The sequence below is a fragment of the Pleurodeles waltl genome, chromosome 9, assembly GCF_031143425.1.
Source record: "Pleurodeles waltl isolate 20211129_DDA chromosome 9, aPleWal1.hap1.20221129, whole genome shotgun sequence".
Classification (NCBI taxonomy): Eukaryota; Metazoa; Chordata; class Amphibia; order Caudata; family Salamandridae; genus Pleurodeles; species Pleurodeles waltl.
The window spans coordinates 82,369,714-82,386,772 of NC_090448.1; positions in this window are offsets into that span (position 1 = coordinate 82,369,714).

The following is a 17,059-nucleotide window of genomic DNA, read 5'->3' on the forward strand; positions in this document are numbered from 1 at the left end:
ATGATATGCCTTCAACACAACAGTGTAGCAAGGGCAGATGTGTTCAGAAATCTGTACCACCACACACATTGCTCACATTGCTCACATTACTCTCAACCGACCCAAACAACATGCATACTAAGCTCATTCTGTCATTCACATACATTTACAACAGTCATGAGGAAAGAGATGTCAATGGATGGCAGCAGTGCTTAATTTGTAACTAAAAATGTGCTGGTGCCCAAAGCCCTCCTCTTAAACATGCAGCTGCTGCAATTAAATGTGGGAACACAGAATACTAAGGCGGAGTAATCCTGAAGCTACCTCAGGCCTCTTCAATCCATTTAAAGCTCCTTCCTGCCCCTTAAGCTCACTTTTGCAGCTTTCTGCTTTCTCCCTTTGTGACACTTTTTCGTTTTTCTCTTTCTCCCTCTTTCCCATATGTGTCTTTTGCTCCTAGTAATTGCTTGAGGCAGAAGAATAAGCTCCCGCCCTCAAGAATAAGTGTCAGTGCTCAGCACCAGAAACAACAAGCACAAATTAAGCACTGAATGGCAGTAATGTCTGTTCACCTAGTTATGTGGACCCAAAATAAGGAGGATCTATGAACCCAAAAACCTCACACAACACACTGTGACTGAACTTAACATGTGGTACTGGCCACCAATCACTGCACATTGTCACTCCCATCAATGCCACACAGACTGCAACAGCAAGCACATGAGCAGTCAAACTGGCACACATGGCCACAGTCTAGCCTGTGAGGAAGGAAAGGATGGTTACATACAGAGAAAATTGTGCACATGATGCACTTACCTGCTCCTAAGGTGAACCACGGAGCTGTTCATACAGGGGTAGGAACTCAGTCACTAGCCTCTTCAGCTCTTCTGGAGAGAAGGCAAGGGCACTATCACCTGCTGGACATGGCATGATAGCTTCCTGAGGTGGTACACAGCAGCTCAGTTCATGGAGGTCTTGCTGGCAGCAGTGTCTGGAGTCAAGTGAATAAATCTGCAGAACATGGTGGTCACGTCTGCCATGTATGTGGTCGTCACCACTGGTGGAAACAGACATTTGCTTGAGACTGCCATTGGCAACAACTTTAGCCTATGGCTGGGTCTGTCGTGGTTGCAACCGCCTACTGCAATGACGACTTCCGCTGGCAGTCGCGGGTAGTTGCTAATGTCCGGTGGAGGAGGTCAGGCAGCCACCCTTTTGACAGCCTGAAATGCTGTATTGGGCTTAATAAGCTGTGGCACACATCTGAAAATGTATTTCTGACCACACAGACATACTTATCCTGTCTTGTCATGTAGGTTCTGCTACCAAACACCTTTATAGTATGTTGCAGGACACAGATGACATTTAACAGTGTGGCACAGTCATTTGGCGGTAGGGATATTGAGTCACATTTGGAGGGGACATTGTGTTGCACATCTTTGAGTTTGGTCCATATAAATGTTGTGGATACAAGAGTGGAAAACCATGGGGATCACGTGTGACCCTTGTATTATTTGCAGCTGTGGTGTCTACTGGTTGCCATGTCTCTCCATTCATAAATGCTTTGGCACATGATATCATTGACTTGCATAAAGTATGTTGCTGTGGACACACTGACTAATGTTAGAAATCATGTCTTGTACCCAGGAAGAGGGAGGATGCAACAACCTCCTGTCTGCCATCCACTGCCAGACCTTCAGACCATGGATAAATGCCACATTGTCCTTCTTTACTGTCTGAACAGGCAAAAAACAGTGAACTTATGTTGTCAGTTGGAGCCAGATCTGATAGCAGCTATTAATTATCCAACCAGCTTAACACCCATTGTACAAGTCATGTCAGTATTTCACTTTCTGGCCACAGAGTCCCTCCAACATACAGTAGCCCTATCAGCTGGCATGTTCCAACCCCTTCTTCAGTCTAGTGTTGAAGGATGTCCTCTCAGCAGTGTTGAAATACCTGGACAGATATATCCATTTTCCTCGACGTGAAGACTTAGCCCATGTGAAGGCTGAGTTTTATGGTTTTGAACACATCCCACATGTGGTGGGGGCCACTGATGGCACACATGTTGACTTGGTCCCACCGCAGGCCAATTAACAGGTATACCACAACAGAAAGAACTTCCATTCTATCAATGTGCAAGTTGCATGTTTGTCAGATCTCGACAAGAAGAATTGGAGAAACTCGTGGATGGGGCCCTCCCCCAGTATGCGCTACTCTACGGTCCTCCAGACCAACAGGTAAGTACACTGGGAGCATGCTTTGTGGGCAATGCCTGGGTTGAGTCGGGTGGATGAAAGATGGTGGGGAGGGGAGCGATTGAGTCATGCATCAGACGACAGATGAGAGCATGTGCCACATGGCAAGGGTGGGGATAGGGGGCCACTCACATCGAGCATGCAGAAGGTGATGACAATTTTTCGCTCCCTGTACATGTCACATAGGTCAGCGCCCACCAGAAAATCACGATTTGGCGTGCCATCGCCAAGGACGTCCGGACCCTGGGGGTCCACAACAGACGGGGCACGCACTGCCGGAAGAGGTGGGAGGACATCCGCCGCGGGAGCAGGAAGACGGCGGAGGCTCTGCTGGGGATGGCCTCCCAACGTAGGAGGGGTGCCAGTCGTCAATTGACCCCCCTAATGTCCCGGATCCTGGCGGTGGCCTACCCCGATTTGGATGGGCGCGTGAGGACATCACAGCAGACACAAGGGGGTGAGTACACTCTCAATCTGGTGACTTTGCGCTCAGTGGAGGTGTCTGGGTGGGGGAGGAGGGTTGTGGGTCTCCGTAGGCCAGGGCGAATTCTGTAGGCTAGGCCCCTCCGTAAGGCATGGCCCTGTGCCCCCGCCCCCCACCTCTGTAGGGTGCCAAGTTCAGGTATCCATGGCCCTGTGTCATCTATGTGAGCAGTTGTCGTTGATAGGCTTGTAGGCCATGTCCCACGGATTGCGTAGTGGACCCCAAGTGCGCGGCGTAGTGCAGGGGGCTTCTGTGTCTGTCTTGTCCGCCAACGGTAGCGGTAATCCATGCACTCAACATGTCTTTATTTCTCCCCCCCCCCTTTTTTGTGGTCTTCCTGTTCATGTGTGCATCAGCATCATCAGGCGAAGGAGAAGTGGCATCGGAGCACGAGGGAGCTGCATCTTACATGGCCATGGCGGGCCATGCAACTGACTCGGATTTCACCAGTGAGACGGAGGGCGAGGGGAGCTCCACAGCGGGGACTCGTGCTGATGTCAGTGGCAGCGACTTGTCCTCTGAAGGGAGCTCCCTTGTGGTGGCGGCAACATCCGTGCCCCCCTGCAACAACAGGTACAGCCGCCACCCAGCGCACCAGCACCGCCCTCCCAGCAGCCCCTCAGCCTTCGCCCCGTGCCCGCTCACCCAGGAAGGTGGGCATCTCCTTCTCCCCAGGCACCTCAGGCCCTGCCCCAGTCACCCCTGCTGCCCTCAGTGAGGAGGTCATTGACCTCCTGAGGACCATCATTGTTGGGCAGTCTACCCTTTTGAATGCCATCCAGGGTATAGAAAGGGAGGTGCACCGGAGTGATGCATACCTGGAGGGCATTCATTCGGGTCAGGCTGCCCATCAGCGATCGTTCAACGCTCTGGCCTCAGCACTGACGGGAGCAATTGTCCCTGTCTCTAGCCTCCCCCCTCCAACTTCCTCCACCCAGACCCAATCCCCAGTACCTCTGCCTATCCCAGACACAACATCAGACCAGCCTGCACACACCTCAATACCCAAAGGAAGCTCATCCAGACATAAGCACCACACATCACACAAGCATTCACACAAGCAACATCCACATGCAGACATACCAACAGCCACTGCCTCCACTGTGTCCCCCTCCTCCTCGTCTCCCTCCTCCCTCCCTGTGACGTCTCCACTCACACTTGCATGCACAACATCTTCAGCCACTACGTCCATCACCAGCACACCCACCAGAACACTGCGCACACGTGCAGTCACCACCCCCACTACCATTTACACGTCCCCTGTGTCCTCTCCCAGTGTGTCTGTCACCCCCTCTTCCAAACAACACAAACGCAAGCAGCCACCCACCCAACAGCCATCCATCTCACGACAGCCTCCAGCCGAAGCACCTGCACCCAAAGACACCAGACTTCACACTCCTACAACCACATCCTTTTCCTCCACTCCCATACCCACTACACCTACCCGTCACTCTCTTTCCAAATTGCTTTTCCTTGCCAACCTTAACCTCTTTCCAACAACTCCCCCACCCCGTCCATCTCATAAGACTGCAATCAGCACCTCAGCCACCACCAAACCAGGACCTCTCAGGACTGTTGTCCAAGGACTGTGGAGTCCCCCACCCTCAAGGGCAACAACTCCGGCGAGGAGCCAAGGCACGGCCAGCCCACCCCCGGAGAAGCACCCAAAAGTTAGCAGTGCCCGGCGCGAGAGGCCACGGACACCAGGGACCAAAATCCCTACCCTGGCTCCGTCTGGAAGTGGGGTGCCACCTGGCACACCGCCAAAGGTGTCAAAGGGCCACAGACGACCAGGGAAGGGTGGGAAGGGCAGCACGCCCGACAAGTCCGGCAGCAGGCCAGCTGCCCAGGAGTGCCCCACCAGCCCCCTCCCAGGTGTGCAGGAGGACACCCAGAGGCCCGGTACGGCAGCCCAGGAGGGCCCCGCAAGCCAACGGACAGATGGGCAGGAAGGCCCTGCCAGCCACATGCCAGGTGGCGAGTGACACCCATGCCTGGGTCGGAACCGCTGAACTGTGCCCTTTCAAACAAGCACCGCTGAACTGGGCCCTTTCAATCAAGCACCGCTGAACTGGGCACCGCCGTCTCAAGCACCGCTGAACAGGGCACCGCCGTCTCAAGCACCGCTGAACAGGGCACCGCCATCTCAAGCACCGCTGAACTGGGCCCTTTATCTCAAGCACCGCTGAACTGGGCCCTTCATCTCAAGCACCGCTCCCCTGGGCCCTTCATCTCAAGCACCGCTGAACTGGGCCCTTCATCTCAAGCACCGCTGAACTGGGCCCTTCATCTCAAGCACCGCTCCGCTGGGCACCGCCGTCTCAAGCACCGCTGAACAGGGCACCGCCGTCTCAAGCACCGCTGAACTGGGCACCGCCGTCTCAAGCACCGCTGAACAGGGCACCGCCGTCTCAAGCACCGCTCCGCTGGGCACCGCCGTCTCAAGCACCGCTGAACTGGGCACCGCCGTCTCAAGCACCGCTGAACAGGGCACCGCCGTCTCAAGCACCGCTGAACTGGGCACCGCCGTCTCAAGCACCGCTGAACTGGGCACCGCCGTCTCAAGCACCGCTGAACAGGGGACCGCCATCTCAAGCACCGCTGAACTGGGCACCGCCGTCTCAAGCACCGCTGAACTGGGCACCGCCGTCTCAAGCACCGCTGAACAGGGCACCGCCGTCTCAAGCACCACTGAACTGGGCCCTTCATCTGAAGCACCACTCCGCTGGGCCCTTCATCTCAATCACCGCTGAACTGGGCCCTTCATCTCAAGCACCGCTGAACTGGGCCCTTCATCTCAAGCACCGCTCCGCTGGGCCCTTCATCTCAAGCACCGCTCCGCTGGGCACCGCCGTCTCAAGCACCGCTGAACAGGGCACAGCCGTCTCAAGCACCGCTGAACTGGGCCCTTCATCTCAAGCACCGCTGAACTGGGCCCTTCATCTCAAGCACCGCTCCGCTGGGCCCTTCATCTCAAGCACCGCTCCGCTGGGCCCTTCATCTCAAGCACCGCTGAACTGGGCCCTTCATCTCAAGCACCGCTGAACTGGGCACCGCCATCTCAAGCACCGCTGAACAGGGCACCGCCATCTCAAGCACTGCTCCGCTGGGCACCGCCGTCTCAAGCACCGCTGAACTGGGCACTGCCGTCTCAAGCACCGCTGAGCAGGGCACCGCCATCTCAAGCACCGCTGAACTGGGCACTGCCGTCTCAAGCACCGCTGAACAGGGCACCGCAGTCTCAAGCACCGCTGAACTGGGCACCGCCGTCTCAAGCACCGCTGAACTGGGTACCGCCGTCTCAAGCACCGCTGAACAGGGCACTGCCGTCTCAAGCACCGCTGAACTGGGCCCTTCATCTCAAGCACCGCTGAACTGGGCCCTTCATCTCAAGCACCGCTGAACTGGGCCCTTCATCTCAAGCACCGCTCCGCTGGGCCCTTCATCTCAAGCACCGCTCCGCTGGGCATCGCCGTCTCAAGCACCGCTGAACAGGGCACTGCCGTCTCAAGCACCGCTGAACAGGGCACCGCTGTCTCAAGCACCGCTGAACTGGGCACTGCCGTCTCAAGCACCGCTGAACTGGGCACCGCTGTCTCAAGCACCGCTGAACAGGGCACCGCCGTCTCAAGCACCGCTCCGCTGGGCACCGCCGTCTCAAGCACCGCTGAACTGGGCACCGCCGTCTCAAGCACCGCTGAACAGGGCACCGCCGTCTCAAGCACCGCTGAACTGGGCACCGCCGTCTCAAGCACCGCTGAACTGGGCACCGCCGTCTCAAGCACCGCTGAACAGGGGACCGCCGTCTCAAGCACCGCTGAACTGGGCACCGCCGTCTCAAGCACCGCTGAACTGGGCACCGCCGTCTCAAGCACCGCTGAACAGGGCACCGCCGTCTCAAGCACCGCTGAACTGGGCCCTTCATCTGAAGCACCGCTCCGCTGGGCCCTTCATCTCAATCACCGCTGAACTGGGCCCTTCATCTCAAGCACCGCTGAACTGGGCCCTTCATCTCAAGCACCGCTCCGCTGGGCCCTTCATCTCAAGCACCGCTCCGCTGGGCACCGCCGTCTCAAGCACCGCTGAACAGGGCACCGCCGTCTCAAGCACCGCTGAACTGGGCCCTTCATCTCAAGCACCGCTGAACTGGGCCCTTCATCTCAAGCACCGCTCCGCTGGGCCCTTCATCTCAAGCACCACTCCGCTGGGCCCTTCATCTCAAGCACCGCTGAACTGGGCCCTTCATCTCAAGCACCGCTGAACTGGGCACCGCCATCTCAAGCACCGCTGAACAGGGCACCGCCATCTCAAGCACCGCTCCGCTGGGCACCGCCGTCTCAAGCACCGCTGAACTGGGCACTGCCGTCTCAAGCACCGCTGAACAGGGCACCGCCATCTCAAGCACCGCTGAACTGGGCACTGCCGTCTCAAGCACCGCTGAACAGGGCACCGCAGTCTCAAGCACCGCTGAACTGGGCACCGCCGTCTCAAGCACCGCTGAACTGGGTACCGCCGGCTCAAGCACCGCTGAACAGGGCACTGCCGTCTCAAGCACCGCTGAACTGGGCCCTTCATCTCAAGCACCGCTGAACTGGGCCCTTCATCTCAAGCACCGCTGAACTGGGCCCTTCATCTCAAGCACCGCTCCGCTGGGCCCTTCATCTCAAGCACCGCTCCGCTGGGCATCGCCGTCTCAAGCACCGCTGAACAGGGCACTGCCGTCTCAAGCCCCGCTGAACAGGGCACCGCCGTCTCAAGCACCGCTGAACTGGGCACTGCCGTCTCAAGCACCGCTGAACTGGGCACCGCTGTCTCAAGCACCGCTGAACTGGGCACCGCCGTCTCAAGCACCGCTCCGCTGGGCACCGCCGTCTCAAGCACCGCTCCGCTGGGCACCGCCGTCTCAAACACCGCTGAACAGGGCACCGCCGTCTCAAGCACCGCTGAACTGGGCACCGCCATCTCAAGCACCGCTGCACTGGGCACCGCCGTCTCAAGCCCCGCTGAACTGGGCACCGCCGTCTCAAGCACCGCTGAACTGGGCCCTTCATCTCAACGACCGCTCCGCTGGGCCCTTCATCTCAAGCACCGCTCCGCTGGGCACCGCCGTCTCAAGCACCGCTGAACAGGGCACCGCCGTCTCAAGCACCGCTGAATTGGGCACTGCCGTCTCAAGCACCGCTGAACTGGGCACCGCCGTCTCAAGCACCGCTGGCCCATTGGCGGAAGGGGCAGGCCCGCATCTGTGTTGGGCAGGGCTGCACAAGCACTCTGGGCACTAGTCCCCCTCCAGTACCAGTGGAGACTGTTATCCACTTGAGAGACTGTGGCTTTGCACTCCCCAGGATTGGACAGTGGGCAACCCACCCACTGTAGAGACTTGAGAGACTGTGGCTTTGCACTCCCCAGGATATGGCAGTGGGCAAGCCACCCACTGTAGAGACTTGAGAGACTGTGGCTTTGCACTCCCCAGGATGGGACAGTGGGCAACCCACCCACTGTAGAGACTTGTGAGACTGTGGCTTTGCACTCCCCAGGATGGGACAGTGGCCATGGAGGCCCCTCGTGGATCTGGCGTCGTGTACTTATGTGGCTGAGGTGCCCCCCCTTCCCTTCCCCCTGAGGTGCCTGTAGTTTTTCTATCTGATGCCCCTGCAGTGTTCTCTCGTTGGTGTCAGGTATCTTGTGTGGGCCTTGCCCATGTGATTTGGGCCCAGTGGTCCACGGACAATGACAGCTAGAATTATTGGATTTTTATTATTTATGTATATATTAGTTTTAAATGTGTGATATTTTTATAAGGCAATAATCCAATATATTCGACTGTTTATGATCTATTCCTTTTGTCTTTTCATTCTTTCGGGGGGCTTGGGGGTTGTAACAGTGATGTATTGCTATGCATTGATGTGTGTGTTGTAGTGGGTGGGGGTGGGGGTGGGTGTGTCGCGTATGTGTGTCCCCGTAATATTTTCTCCTCCCCCCTCCCCTGTGTCGTAGGTGCAGTACTCACCGTTGTCTTCTGCGCCGGCGTTCGTGCTCCTGGTAGAGGAGCAGGAATACAATAGCTGGTAGGATGTGTAATTCGGGTTCCATGCTGTCCAGATTCCTCGTGGGGTGTATGGAGGCGAGCGTTTTCGGTTTGAAATGTCTGTTTCCACCGTGTTTTTATCGGCGGGGCTACCTCCCCGGAAAAGGTGGCGGATAGGTGGGTTGTGATAAGGTGGGCGGTACATTGTCTCCCGCCTGTCTGTTGGCGATGACCGCCGCGCTGTTTGTTTGTCCCGCCGTGGCGGTCGGAGTGTTAAAGTGGCGGTCTCTGTTGGTTTCCGCCAGGGTCAGAATTCCATTTTTTTAACCGCCAGCCTGTTGGCGGGTTGGCCACCGCTTTAACACCGACCGCCAGGGTTGGAATGAGGGCCATGATTCCTTCATAATGCACAACAGCACCATAACCCAGCTGATGTCACAACTGTATCCAGAGAGTATGTTTTTAATGTCAGGTGCTACAATAATGAAATTGTTGCATGTCTCCCATTCCTTAACAGGAGACTCAGCATATCCAAACCGTCCTTGGTTGTTGCCACCAATAAGGAATCCAAATACGTCAGGGGAAGACTGCTTCAATGAGGCCCATGGAAGAACTAGGTGGGTATTGGAGCAGGCTTTTGGGCTTCTGAAGGCCAGATTCCACTGTCTTGACCAGACTGGTGGAACCCTCCTCTACTCACCCGGAAAAGTGTGTCATATCACTGTGTGCATGCTGCATGCTCCACAACATCGCCGTGTGGAGGAATACCCTGTACATCCCAGAGGAGGGGCAGCCTGGAGTGCCACTTGGTGAGAATTCGGAAATGCAAATGAGGATGACAGTGGTGAAGAGGAAGGAGCTGACATGTGGGAAGATCTCAGCCACAGCTACTTTTCATGAGTGTATGTCATGTGATGTAATTACTGTGACTGTACAATGTACTGGAGGTCTGAGAATGTGTGGAGTTAGGTGTTTTGGGAACAACTAGGGAGCTGATACTTTGCAATATTCAGCCAACGGGTGCTTGAAGAGTTAGCCTTTGACATAGCCTCACCTTGATGAAAATGCTTTGTTTGCGACAGTCTCATTGCACTGGTATTCCATTTCCAGATGCTTGCAAAGTGATTTGTGTAATAGGTGTGTTTTCAAGTCCATACTCCTTTTTTGTCTTTGTACAGGTACTTTCACCATGACATCTTCATGTGGGCATTTCAGAGTTGTGACATTGACAGGTAACTTATGCTGTTCTGACATAGGAAGAGGACATGGATTGTTCCAGGTAATGTAGGTCACAGATTTGGGGTGTATGAGACCTGTGCCAAGGTAGCTTTAACAGCGTTTTGGTGGCATGTCTGAAGTGCACATTGTACTTGTTTAGTGTGCTGTATTGAACCAATAGCATCATGTGTGTCATCATGTAGTCATGAACTCTGTAGTCATCAATTGCAAGCAAGGCATTCACCCTTCACATTAACTAAACACTCGTCTTGTATGACCTGTATATAGCTGTACATGTGTTTCATCATTACAGGCCACAGTGCCTGTGCCACAACACTGACATAAGTTTGTGTCGTACTACCAGGTGCATGGTCATTGGATAATGATGGGCCTGTGGTCAGGGAATGTTGTACTACCCTCTGTCTGTACCTTGGTTTATGTGATAGTAGATTACTCTGGTGTGGTACGTGATAAAGCACATGCTGGTGACATCATCCACTTTTCTGTCTACAGGACAGTGTCTGACAGGGTCCTTCCTTCTGTGATCTGGGAGGCTGTACCGTGGTATGCGTACCATGACTCAATATAAGTCAGCCATTCTTGGCTATGACATTCTAGACATTTCAACATCTTATGTGCTGTACAGTGGAATAAAATGTTTGGTGTGACCAAATAAGTGTTGCATTGTGTTTGTGTGTGTTGGTAGTGATCCTTAACAGGACACTGTCCCTGTAAAATATCTCCCCTTGTTTTAGTATCTTGTGTTTTCCTCATTTGCTTCACATGGTCTTACATCTCTACATAGTACAGTGTGGAACAGAAGCAAGCAGACAATGACTTTGTGATAGGTGAATTTATTTTAAATGTGTGCAGAACATGAGATTGGGACATGAAGGAACAGAAAAGTGAAGGGGTCAGTCATGGTGGTTAAAATAATTGGAGTAGATGCCACACCACTGAAAGTCCAAAGTCCAGTGTATTTCTCCCATTGGAACTGGAAGGTGGTTTAATAACAGTCAACAGAGTGAATGTATTGCACACAAAGAAGGTCATTTTGGAAGAGGTCACTTGCTGGCACTGGTGGGTGTATTGCCATCCACACCTCCTAGGTTCCTAGCTGGACATCCCCGCTTGTGTAGGGGGGGATCTTCTGCTACAGAGGCAGGAGTGTCTGGGGTGGGTTCTTCTCCTGACAGGGCCTCCCTTCCAGTGGCTGACACTGATGAAGGGCCTGGTGAAGATGCGCTAAAGGAAGGGTTAGAGTGCTGTCGTCGAACCCCTGATTAGAGTGGTGTTAATGTTCCACAAAATCTCTGTTAAGGAGACCATGTTGGTATTGTGAGTCTCCCACTGTTTACAAATTACCCGATGGAAGTCCCTCTTGCAGCTGCTTCATTTCCTGGAGTTCAGAAAGTACCTGGCCCCTCACGCCTTAGGACTTCTGATAGAACCCCAAGACATGGCTGATGGTGTCCTGGCCAATAGCAGCCCCAGTGGCCTCCTCCTGCTGGCCCACAGCAGCCCTCCCATGCACCCTGCCCTCAGAGCCCTGCCCCTTGCCACAGGGTTCCCTCTTCCACTGGTCCCTAGACCATCATTGTCAGAGGTGTTGTGTTTCAATTCAGGATCCTGGACTGGGGGGCACAAGTTGGTTGAGACTGTGCTACAGACACAGATTCGGGGGTGCATGGTTGCCCGTGATGTAGAGGCAACGGGGATGGGAAGTGTTGTTGTGGCCACAGTGAGGCTTACTGCTGGTGTCTGACCAGGTTGCCCAGATGGGCCAGAACTGTTCTCCATGTCCAGATGTTCAGGAGTATCTTCATCACTGAGGGCTTCATCCAAAGGGATAGTGGCAGTCTCTTCAGTGGCCTCTGTGTGGCCAGTGGCAGCTCAACATGTTGATGTGAAAGATACAGTGTTACTGATTGTATAGTGACATCTACCACCAAAACTTTACAGTGACACTTCGTAAAGACATGTACACAATTGATTTGTAAGTAATCCTATTGTGGGAGGTACGCATGGAATTGGTTGTATTGACATGAGATTTATGGAGCATGCCATTTCTTCATGCCGAGAACAGCTGAAGAGATTTGCAAACATTGTCCATTGGGGGAATGGCCTGAGAATGTCATCTTGCCACCAGTGCAGGCTAAACAGTGGCTAGACAAGCTCGTTTTTTGGCTCATTTTAAGGTCTAGTTGAATGTGATTCTGCAGTGCTAATGTGTCTGTTGCCAATATCATTCTGTGAAGCTTCTTGAGGCCTTAGGGATGTTTGTTTTGCATACTGGGTAAGGTGTCCTTCCCGTCCTCAATTGTTACATCTTGGGTTAGCAGGTCAAGATCTGTATCCTGGTCACTCCCAGATGTGTAAACCTCAAATCTGACTTAGCAGGCAAGGGTATTTGATCAAGTGACCACTGGTGTGATGTTGTGAGCTGGGGAAACAGTGCCTCATGGGATTTACAGTCATGTCACTGTCTCTACTGCACACACTTGATAATTTTCCTCCTCTCAGGTGTGTGGAGTTCATTTGGGAGTTCTCTACTAGTTGGATTTGGGCAAGTGAAACAGGTTTGTTGTTGGGGTTAGGTGAATAGGGCTAATTGGATGTGTATTTTGGTCACTCCCTCTACTTTCCACCATTTTCCATATGGTATTCTCCCAGGGAAGTGAATTTCGATAGGGATTTCACAGACATAGGCATTTGGGCATATATACCCTGGGACTGTGTCTGGCGTGAGGGATACAGATCCTCTGTCCTTAGCAGTCAGGTCACTCCCTCTACTACACACACTTTATAAATGGTATCCTCACATCTGATTAAACTTACATTGTAGTTTGCCAAAGTGGGCTCTTTGATCTAATGTACTCTGTTCTGGTGTTGAAGGGAGAGTAACAATGCCTCCTGTGAGTTGCAGTCAGGTTATTATATCTACTTCACACACTTGACCAATCTCATCCCCCCAGGTGAGTAAACTTCATATGTGAGTTGAGAAACAGGGGCATTTGGACAACGGAACACTATGCTGGTATTTGGGGTTATGGAAACACTGCCTCCTGGGATTTTCAGTCATTTTACTCACTCTACTATACACGCTAGACAAATGTCATCCCCCAGGTGAGTAAACTTCATTCGAGTGTTGAGAAACAGGGGTATTTTGGCAAGGGAACACTATGCTGGTGTTTGGGGTTATGGAAACAGTGCCTCATGGGATTTGCAGCCATGTCACTCCCTCTACTACACACACTATACATATGTAATCCCCCCTCCCAGGTGAGTAAACTACATTTGAGATTTGACAAACAAGGGTATATGGACAACTGGACACTGTGCTGGTGTTTGGAGTTACATAAACAGTGCCTATTGGGCTTTGCAGTCATGTCACACAATCTACTACACACAATTGACAAATAGTATCTTACCAGATGAGTAAACATCGTTTGAGAGTTCACTAACAGGTGTATTTAGGCAAGTGAAAACTGGGCTGGTGTTTTCTTTTGAAGAAACAGGGACTTTTGGGCTTTACAGTCAAATCACTCCCTCTCCTTCCCAACAGTTAGCCAAAGGTATCCTCCCATGTGAGTACAATTCAACTGTAAGTTCCCAAACAGGTGCATTTGGAGAGTAGCATTGCTGGTGGTTCGATAGTGGTTAACAGTGACTCCTGGGAGTTGTAGTCGTGTCTGTTCCTGTACTACACACACTTGACAAATGTTATCAACCCAGGTGAGTACACTTCAACTGGGAGTTAACAAACAAAGGTATTTGGTGAAGGAAACACTAGGCTGGTGGTTTGGGTAATAGTGACAGTGCCTACTGGGAGTTGTAGTCATGTCAGTCCCTCTACTACACAGACTATACAAATGCTATCCCCCCAGATGAGTACACTTCAAATGTGAGTTGCCAAACAAGGGTCTCTATACAGGTGAACACTGGGCTGGTGAGTGGAGGGACAATAAAAGTGGCAAAAGATGAGCTATGATCATGCATAATATGGCATTTTGGTGACATTTTTAGTGTTGTAACTTACCAGACTCCACTCACCCATGTATTCCTATCAAGCCCTTAGGATGCAGGAGGGTCAAGACCTTCTCCTCCCAGGGAAGGAGAAGTAATGGGGCACTGTAAGGGCCAACGCCAATCTTCTTGGCCTGCAGCTGGTGCCTGGAGACCAGGGAACAGATGTTGCCCCTGATGTTGTTCCATCTCTTCCTAATGTCCTCCTTTGTGCGCAGAGTGGTCCCCATAGCATTCACTCTGTTGAAGATCCTGTCCCACATTTCCTTTTTCCTACTGAGAGGATAGTGCTGGACTTGGGCTCCAAACAATTATCTCTCTACTCTTGCGATTTTATCCACCATGACATGACTCTCAACATACCCTCATTAAAATGTGGATGTTTAGAACTTGACATGGTGGAAAAGAAAAACAAAATGTGTGGCAGTCACTTACTAAAGAGGGGAGATGCAAAGGGGTGTGACTGGGCAAAAGTGTGTGCTGGGTGTGAAAGGAGATGGTGAGAAAAAAGTGTTGCCTAGTATCTGTGCTGTATGATAAATTTTGTCTGGTTTTAGTGTGTTCCAGTGTAAATGCAAAGAACTGTTGTTAGACCTGACAGCCTTAGGGTGGTCACCCCTAACCTTTTGCCTGCCTCCCTCCACTTTTTAGAACAGTTTTTGCTGGTTTTAAGACTCTGCGCACTTTACCACTGCTAACCAATATTTCTAGCAATTGTTCCTGCCCACTCCCAGATAGGTAATCCCTGCTAATTAGTTAGGGAGTAAAGTGACCCTGTCCTTCTAGGGCTCAGATGCAGGTCATTGTCTATGGAACAATGGTCATTGCCTCTTCATCCAATGGTGTGTCCTGCAATTTTGGAGGTATGATTAATGGCAGAACAGGTTATAACCCCTTAGATATGGAGGACAAAATGTTCATATCCTCCTCAAAGCATCTGTGTTGTGGATGACATAAGCTTCTCGTGTGACCACCAAAAGGATTTCTTCTCAGTAACATAGAATTGGGACACAATGAAAGAGATTCCTTCCTGTCCTGTTTTTTTTTTCCAATCAGGTGACAAGCAGTGCTAAAGTCATACAACTGAAAGTGACAGCAACAGATGCTATTAGGTGATGTACCCTTCACTATTATCGGTTCTTGGACCATCAATTTAAAAGCAGTTCTTTTTAACTACAAGAGCTAACAAAGATATGATAAAATTGGTAGTTACTAGAACAGATGCAAGTCTTAAATTAAGGATGCTGATGACCACTTTAATGCCAGCAGTTTGGGGAATGTGGATGTATAGGGATTCAGCATCCATGAACATCATGAACTCTTGTGTCATGTCAAAGTGAAAATCTTTGTTCATATTTTTCAAGTTACACTGTCCCTAATGTAACTTTTTGTTAAAGGGACTCAGGGGCATGGTAAGACTCTGTTTGCGCCGGATTAGCATCATATTTCTTACACAAATCAAGCGCAAATTTAACACCATATTTATATTTTGACGCTATACCCATCTAGCGTCAAAATATCCGAGTTTGCATCATTTTCTGGATGAGTGAAACTGACTTGTGTCAATGAGATGCAAGGTAGGCGTTCACGTCCAAAAAATGACTCAAACAACCGTGTGCCATATTTATCTAACAGGGCAAAAATGATGCACGGGTGGGAAGCGGACCTGAAAAATGACGCAAAGACCGATTTGTGTCAAATTTTAACGCCTGGGTCAGGGCAGGCATTAAAATGGGGCAAACACACCACTACTTAAGAAAAACACACAGAAGCAATATCATTGCTCAAGAAGGATGACATGCAGGTGCTACCCTTTCAACATGCCAGACGACGCAGAGCACAGGACCAACAGCAGCAGCTACCACCACACCAACGTGGACCCCAAAGGCAACGCAGAAGGCAGGAGAGGCTCTTCAGGAACAGGACAACCCTCCTGGGCCTCAGCGAACAGGATATTATCCAGAGCTACAGACTCAACTGGCAAGCCGTACAGCAGCTGCTGCACCAAACTGAGCCACAGATAACAGCTAGCCTGCAGACACCACACTGTATTCCACCGGTGACCAAGCTGCTAGCTGTCCTGCACATGTTGGCAAGTGGCTCATTCCAAACAACTGGTGCCCTGGTTGCTGGTGTATCACAGCCCTCATTCTCTGCCTTCCTTTCCAATGTCCTTGATGCCATCATCTCCCTCACACCCGCCACATCATCTTCCCCAACACACAGTAGGAGCAGCAGGAGACCAAACAGGGTTTTTACCAAATACATGGCTTCCCACATGTGCTTAGTGCTATTGGCGGCACCCATGTCAGGATTGTGCCACCTGCTGCAACAGAGCATCTATATCGCAACAGAAAGCATACCCACTCCATAAATGTGCAGGCCATTTTTGATCACCAGGGATTGTTTACCAACATCTTGGCCAAGTATCCTGGGGGTGTACATGATTCCTTCATCTTTCGCCACAGTACCATCAATCGGCACTTCCAGGACGGACACTATGGCAATGGCCTTCTTGTCGGTAAGTCCATAAACCTAGCAATATACACACAGCACAGCAACCCTGTAAGACACACAATACATACACCACTGCATTGACATGTGGGCAGGAAGACACTGAGGTGTGACAAGGCTAGTTATGTTGGACACCTTGACACAATGGGATACACACCTATGGACAAATGACGTCTGCCCATAACAATAGATGTCACTCTAGAGCTACAAGGGACCAATGTCAAACACCACAGTGACAATGACATGGCCTGCACTGGAAGTACAACTTGGAAGATAAACCATTTACTATTACATTAGGCCGCATAGTCAATCCCACACCCTCCCAAGCAATAAGTACTGTGGAATGGATATGCAATGTGTGTTTCTGCAGGTCAAACACCATGAGACTCATAGGATGATGATGCTGATTCACATGTAGGTGACATGGAAATACTGAGCCAGTACCAACATCACACATCACTCCTGGAGTGACGTTGCCAGCTAGCAATAATGAAGTGGGCTGTGCTACGAACACATATTGATGAGACACTAAAGCAAACTGCACACAGC